The sequence below is a fragment of the Vigna umbellata genome, chromosome 4 (genome assembly GCF_029865625.1).
Source record: "Vigna umbellata cultivar VRB3 chromosome 4, Vumbellata_1.0, whole genome shotgun sequence".
Classification (NCBI taxonomy): domain Eukaryota; kingdom Viridiplantae; phylum Streptophyta; class Magnoliopsida; order Fabales; family Fabaceae; genus Vigna; species Vigna umbellata.
In genome coordinates, this window is record NC_142168.1 from 25,256,869 (window position 1) to 25,265,259 (window position 8,391).

Sequence of the window (8,391 nt, forward strand, 5' to 3'; positions counted from 1 at the left end):
GTTTAGGTCTTTGGAGCTCTTTAGAAGCGTGCCCTAAGACCAAGGTGAGAGTTCACAAAAGAAATCTGCCTCACCCGCTCGGTTTAGGTCTTAGGAGCTCTCTAGAAGTGTGCCCTAAGACCAAGGTGAGAGCTCACAAAGAGACTGTCTCACCAAGTTGAAAAAATGTTCGCTGCCGATCGGTTGCTCAAAGTTGGCCAAGTAGTTTGTATAGAGAGTCATGTTATATGCACCGAAGAAAAATAACACTCGAATTTTGAACAGTGAGAGAAATATAGCTAATAAAATTAGGTTATTTTGAGTTGAGGCCAGGCGAACGAGCAAGTGAGACCGTTCGGCGGGCAAAATGTTGAGGCTGGACGTGACCGCTCGGTCAAAATGTTGAGGCCGGACGTGACCGCTCAGTCGAAATGTTGAGGCGAGACGAACGAGCAAGTGAGACCGTTCGACCTTGATTTACCTGCTTTAGAGTCTTATGACCGCTCGGGCAAAATGTTGAGGCCGGACGTGACCGCTCGGTCAAAATGTTGAGACGAGACGAACAAGCAAGGGAGAACGTTCGGCCTTGATTTACCTGCTTTTGAATTCAAACCTGCACTTGAATGCATATATAACATATGGTGATTTTTAAATGCCTCTGAACGCGAACATATTATGGCAATTTCCCAGGGCATTATACGTTGATGGAAACGGCAAGCACACTTGTCACCACGTAATCGTTATCAGTGCCATGATTTTGTCTTTTTTTTTTTTTGAAAGGAAAACACAATGCCTCTTGTGCAATTTCAGAATTTCAATCACCCAATGCTCCCATTGACCGATCGATGACGATAAACGAGCCTGATTTTTGTTACCGAGCGGTAGCTTCTTCATTCATGCCAAGGAAACCTCACGTCGGCAGGCGTACGATCCTATCATCTGTACTGGGTCCTATCATCTGCATCGAAGTAAAAATAACACTTCGAATTTGAATGATCAGAAAATATGGGGCCAATCAAATTAATACTAAAACAGTTGATAGGAAGCTGGGTGGTCGGGCAAGCGAGATCGGTTGACCGTTCGGAGTGGCGGTTAATCGGGCCAATGATTGTGGTCGAATTCTGGCCCCGATGTGGAAGCGTGTCGTCACACATTTTTATTACTCCAGCAGAATGTTTCTTTTTACTCAGAAAAAGAGTAGTTAAAGCAAAAATATACATTAAAGGAGAATAAAGTAAAAAACTTCAATCTTTTCCATCATTGTCGTCACCCTTGGAGTTCCGGTCGTTGACGAGAAAGGTCTAGAGGCGGCCTAGGGCGCGACCACCGCCGAGGAGCTTGGAGTTGAGGACGTCCCGATGGTGGCCGGCGAGGACTGTAGTGACGACTTGTGCCGCTGCTTTTGGCCGACCAAAAGGAGGGGTGGCGCTGCTAGGTTGCTACGCATGGAGGTGAAAGAGGAGGTTACTCCTCTTTGCTTGGGTTGTTGTCGAAGTTGCGCGAGAGGAATGCGCGTAGCCTCTAACCATGGTGTTCCTTGGTCCCGGTGGCAGTGCGAACATAATTCTCTCCTCGGTATAGCTTTTGGGGACGGTGGTTTTCCTTTGGTTATCTTAATTATCACGTTGATGGACCGATCACAATCACACCAATGTCTTGATTCCGCTATCGTCAAGATAGAATTGCCACAAGGCTTGTGCGGAGAAGTGATAGACGATAGTGTTAGCGGTGATGAGTGTGTCGGTCACTGGAGGTTTGTTGTTCAACCGGTCATACTCGTTGAAGGTGCAAAGAGCTAGGAGAGGGAACATTCCCCAAAAAACCCTTTTACCCATCATATCAGCAGAGACCAGCAGAAAATTGAATTTAAGCCCAATTATGGTTGGGGAAAAACAAAATACTAAGGCCGAATAAGTTGATGAGGGATAACTGCAACTCCACCATTTCACATCTCGTTCCGATGACAAGTGCAGCATATTCAGCATAAAATGACTATATGCGAGTTTTCCCGAGTCTCCGAAAGTGAAGATTAAAGTCTGGAGAAAATACTTGGAGTAGATTGCTTCTAATGCAACCTTTGAACGATCAATAAGGCATTTTAATGAGTCAAAGATAGGCCATAGGTCATCTTTTCATGGATATTTATTTACCTGAAAGTTATTCAAACAAAAGACATTTTTTTTTATTACTGAATTTGTTGTTGCAAAACCTGGTAATGATATGAAGTGACAATATCGAGGCCGAGCGTGCGTCTAGTTCCGGGTACTTTCATGGGGATGCCGCTCGGCCCCACGGTGGGCGTCAAAATGTTTCGGCAGGATTTAGAACCCTAATCCAAAACATTCAAAGTTGTCTGCTCCGATGTCCAGTTGTGTTGTCTTCTCTCTTCTCCTTGTCCGAGCCGCGGGGAAGGGTGCCTGCAAAAGACACTCCAACGCTTAAGTCAGTGACTTTGCGTAATAATCTTGTAATCAAGATTTAGTTATCAGAGCTCTAAGTTTTAGTTGAAGTTCAAGTTAAAGTTACCTGTCCCCTTTGCCAGACAAATATTTATAAATTATAATAAGCTTACCGTTAGGTCTGACTCATTAACCACCAATGAATGACAATATTAATTGTCAATAAATGACAACTATTTTCATTAACTCCCCGACAGTTACTACTATTAATTACCTTAACGGCTGATTTAACCGATCGGTTCACTGACCTGAGAGGTATCATCGGTCGGGCTGATTTTACCGATCAGTTCATTGACCTGAGAGGTATCATCGGTCGGGCTAATTTTACTGATCGGTCAGCTATGAGCCCATAGTAACAACTTGTTTTTTCTTTGGACTAATTAAGAAGTGTGTCAATATATTTTTAAAGATCTTAGTGCTTCCATAGGTTGCATAAGAAATTCAAATATGAAATGAGGAGTCTTACATTTAGTGAAAATGAATGAGAAAAAGAATATATAAAATAATATTTATAAACTTTCTTAATATTTTAGGTCTTAATATTTTAAGTTGAAAGTGATAAAAGTATGTTTTTTTCATCTTAAATAAATGAAAAGGTAACATTTTTATCAATGTGACTTAAAGACATTATAGGTCTTACATTTTAATTCACCCTTGAACTCATCCTTGGAACCTTCTGCCATGAATCCTTATGAAGTGTTCAATCACTGTCGAGTTTATGGTTGTCTAACTTTTACGAAAGAAGAAAGAGAGAAACGAGGAAGCCAACAAAACTAAAACGGCAAAACCGAAAGAAAAAGTGAAAGATATTACGGATACAATATATACATATACAGAAGAGGACAAACTGAAAAGAAACTGAAAAGGCGTTATAACTTAATAGCCTCCCTCAAGCTATTAAGTTATAATATTTAGCGTGAATTCAGATATATATAGTACATGATGTATGGTAATTTGATCAGTGACTCCAGTATCAAGGATTCAAAATTTTATACCTTTTATACCTTTTTCAATTTGGTGAGTTGAGTGCTCACTGAATGTGCTGTTGACAACTTTTTCGGGATGTACATTTCTTTCTGATTGAGTTATGCCAGCAATTTGTTGAATTTTTCAGTGTAACCGTTCAGTTTTGTTTTCCAGAGCGTTTAATGTGTAATTGTATCTTTGCTTTGAATAGCATTCGTCATAGTTCTTCTATGTACCATTACTATCATTTAGGAGAGATACTCCCTCCACCACCCTATCTTCTTCCAACATCTCCCCAATATTTCTCAAATTCCAAACTTATCTTTTTTTACTTTTATTTTTATCTATTTTATTTTTTAAGTTTTAAAACCCTAATCTCCTTTCTGTTTCACTCAGAACCAAGCCCCCCTCCACCCACCCTCGGTTGGTGCAAGGCTAGAGGCTACGGCCTCTGCAACGTAATCGTCATCTCTGATCTTCAAATGGACATTCTCTCTCACCAAAATGACAACAACGCCACCTCGCGCACCTTCATCTTCTTCGCTCCCACATACGCATCCCTCTTCGCTCTCGACATAACTTGGACTGCCTCCACTTACACCAACACGCTCCATTTCCACGTCGTCCCTCGTCGCCTCTCTCGCCCACCTCTGCCTCCTCCCTAATGGTTACACGCTTCCCACGCTCCTCCCTCAGCGCCTTCTCCAACTTACGCGCTGCAATACCTCTGCCATCGCTGTCGGCAGCTTCGACATTGCTTTCCCCGGCCTCTATTACGGCCACTACTTCGCCGTTCACGGCCTCGCCGAAATTCTTAGTCCCCGATCCAACGTTTATCCTTCTCATTCTCCTTCGCCTTCACCGGCGCAGTTGGCTCCTCCGATTCGTTCAAGAATCAGTCCTAAATCGCCGTCGAACCAACCAGTTCTTGCTCCAGTTCCGAATTTCGCTTTGCGTTCCCCCAGTTGAGGCTCCGGCATCGACCACTTCGCCGGTTAGTTCTTCAGAAGAGGAAATCTGAGTGGAAAGGTTATACTCCAACAGGTTTGCCTCCGAAATATCCTGATTTAGTAATATCACAGCCACCGGAAGGATATTCCGACACTTTGGCTCCAACTCCGACACCCGAAGCATTAGAAGGAATGAGAAAGTGTCTGAATCTCGTTGTGGGGTTGGAAGAATCTAACATGTAATGCCATTAAACATGAATCGTACATTTCAATTTCAATTTGAGTGACACTCACACTTCCACTAAATGCAACGGATGTGGATATCTTGACATGCGTTTAAGAAGCAACTCATATCCACATCCCTTACACTCTTAGACTTATATATTTAGTGAACCTTCAACCACCACCATTGAGATGAAGCTTTCCCACCGCTGCACCCTCTTGCACCACAATGAAGCTTTGCTATCTCCAACCAAACACACCATAATAACCCCACATTACACCACCACACTTTTATCAAACAAAAATCACATAGAGAAGAAAATTGAGAGAAATTTCATTCAAACGGAAGTGGTTAATTGTTGTGGAGGTGCATTCATATAGTGGTGGTGGGTGGAGAGTTGTTGGGTAGAAAAATAAAAACAAAAACTAAATATTACTAAAGGGTAAAAGAGGGACGGGGAGGTGCAAGGAGTTATGTGTAGTGGTGGAGGGAGTAACTCATATCATTTAGTTGTCTTTCTTGTAGATTTCACCCGGGCCTTTTAGGAAACACATTATGTGCTCAGAATCTTTGTAGTCTGTAATAATCTTGGTGCGGTGTTTCTCCCTCCACTACCACACCTTTCTCCCTCCACCTCCCCTTTACTATTTTTCCTCTCAGTAAAATTTTATTTTTAGGGTTATTATTCTTTAATTTTACCCATTTACAACCTATTTCACTAATAACCTATTGTAGTCCCGTACATGAGTAAAATACTTTTCTTTCATTTTAACATTATACTTCTTCCTCTCTTTCTTTCGTCGTTGTGAGATACTACAAGTTGCAAAGGTTGGTGGTGGTGGAAAGAATTATTAAGCAATGTCGCTCTCGTGGTGCAGTGCGTGTCGTGCTTCCTCCAGGTGCGTATTCGAATAAACCTTGAAATAAAACCCTAAAATAAAAAACGTAACCTTTAAACGGAGGTGACATCCTTCAAAGGAAGGATGTCACCTCCGTTTAAAGGTTACGTTTTTTATTTTAGAGTTTGTTTTATTAGGGACATCCGTTGATGTATGCTTCCTCACGCTGGTTGATGCTCTGGACGCTCCTCGATGTTCCTCCACACCATGGCGGCGGCGCTCCTTCACACCATAGCGGCAATGGAAGCTTTCAAACCAAAAAACAAAAAATTGGGAAGAAAAAAGAATGGAAGTGCAGAAGGTGGGGAGATGAAACGAAAATGGAGAAAGGGAGAAGGGGAAGCGAGTTTCGTAGGTGGGTGCTCGGTAAGTAAAATTAGAGTTTCAAATTATTTAAAATAAGATAAAAGTAAAAATCTTTTTAACTTAAGGATATAATTGTATTTAAAATAACGTGAGAAGGTGGATGAAGTATAAGATGGTGGTTGAGGGAGCAACACCCATCTTGGTGATATTGTAGCTACATATCGGGTGACAAACAAGAGCTGGAATAGGACCCAGTGGAAATTTTGAAGTGGATACTACAACTGCTCTAATTTATAGTTTCAATTTTGTTTATTTTATTTTATTTCTACCGTGTTAATAAACTATATTTATTCTATTTAATATTTTAAAAATAATATTTATATATGATTTAAAATAGAGTCTCCTAAACATATGAACAAAATTATTACAAAATTTATTTACATAGATGTATTTTAAATTTACCTTAGATTTTATTTATTTATTTATTTATATATAATTGTTTATTTATTTATTCATTTGTATTTATTTTTAATTATGCAGGTTTTTTTATTCATTTAATTTATTTTCATTTGTGTAATTTACTTATACTTGTTATTTATAATATTTATTTATTTTATTTTTTATTATTTTTAATAAATAAATATTTTATTATTGTAGTTAAAGATGTAAAAGATTTAATTAAATAAATATTATTGGGTTATTTTGTTAATTATGTTATAATTTATTTATCTTAACTAGTTATTATAAAATTAACCCAATTTTTTATAAAATATGCTAAAGTAGAGTTTATGGATATAAAAAAATAAAGATAGTCTCAGTTCCATTTTTACAACTTTTTAACTCCGTCCACTTGTCAGTTGGTCTAGATGGCTAACTTAAATCAAAGAATGATGATACTTTAATAACATTTTTTAGACAACATTTTAATAATATCTACGTGTCATTCTGTAATTGATCCAAAATTACTCCACAATCAATAATAATAATCATAAACACCAACATGGATCAAGCACAGAATGACACATAGATGGTGTTAAAATATTGTCAAAAAATTGTTGTTAAAGTATCATTATCCTAAATCAAATGACAGGAAAAGAGATGAAATAGGGATTTCAGGGGTTTTGTTGTTGGCGAGTTTCATCTTTTTAGATTCAAAAATTTCATTTATCAGTCTCTACGAGAGATAGCGCTTTGGGACAACTTTCATCGAAACGAGAAACTGTCATTCACCGAACCTCCAACTGTCATCGTTCGTTGTTTGCCTTCAACCATCGTTCGTCATTGGTGTCGTTGTAACTGCCATTTTGCCGAAACCACCATTGATGTGGCTTTTGTAGCTTCTTGCCGTTCATTTCGGTTATCCTTTGTTCTTGTTTGGTAATTTTGACTTGTTTTAAATTTTTCACTTTTTTTTTCATTTTAGGGTTGTTTTGTTTTTTGGGTGTTATTATGATTTTTGAGACCTTATTTGGTGTACTGTAAGTAATGTTACAATGGATAAAGTTGCTACAAAATTGGGTTGGGCCCAAGGGTCAAATAATTAGGGACCTAAGGTAAAATTTTTGCATAACGATGTCAACACAGTTCATGACATGAATTTTTAAGTGGAAATAATATTGTTTGACAAATTAATGCACAACCAACTCAATTTCAATCAATGATGACCAGATTTTTAACCAAGCAACCAAAAAGTGTAAAACTCTTCGCTGCAAAATTGGGTGGGAACCAAAATAGTCAAATAACTAGGGACCTAAGGCTAAAGTTTTGCACAAACACAAATCATGACATGAATTTTTAAGTGTAAATAATATTGTTTAACAAATTAATGCACAACCAACTCATCTTTAACAAATGATGAGCACATTTTTTACCAACTCCATCATCAAGCAACCAGAAAGTGTAAAAATCTTGTTGCATAATTGGGTGGGGACCAATGGTCAAATAACTGGAGACCTAAGGCTAAAGTTTTGCATAGCGAGGTCAACACAGTTCATGACATGAATTTTTAAGTGGAAATGATATTGTTTGACAAATTAATGCACAACCAGCTCATCTTCAACCATCTCCATCTTTAACCATCTCCATCCCCAAGCGACCAAAAAGTGTAAAGTTCTTGCTGCATAATTGGGTTGGGTAAAGACAAGTGTCAAATAACTGGGAACTAAAATCTAAAGTTTTGCACAATGAAGTGAACACAAGTCATGTAATGAATTTTTAAGTAAAAATAATATTGTTTTATCTTTTAAGTATGTTATGAAGAATTTAGTTTTTAAGCTTTAGATATGAAATTATATCTTTTAAAAAAAGTTTCTAACAGGTTTTAGCCTGTGTTCACTTGAAGGTGATTTTCTGTTCACGAGAAATAGCGAGGATGGATTTGCGAGAGTTTTATCGTTCGCTTGCCCTGATTTGCAAGGATAGAAAAGTGTCGATTTTCGAGATTTCACTATTTTAAGCATCTCACTATCTTGGTAGGATTTGCGCTTATTTAAACGTAAAAGTTATATATGCCCCTATACTATTTGTAAAATTCCACGACAATCATCTCGCTATCTTGGTAATTTTTTTTTTTTGTGATTTTATGCGGTTGTTGCATGTTGGAGCCATGT

General features: G+C 38.3%; 1 pseudogene; it reads left to right on the forward strand.

Annotated features, from left to right (window-relative positions):
- The first annotated feature begins 1,337 nt into the window (after nt 1-1,337).
- Nucleotides 1,338-4,606, forward strand: LOC148199680 (uncharacterized; annotated as a pseudogene).
- The last annotated feature ends 3,785 nt before the right edge of the window (nt 4,607-8,391 follow it).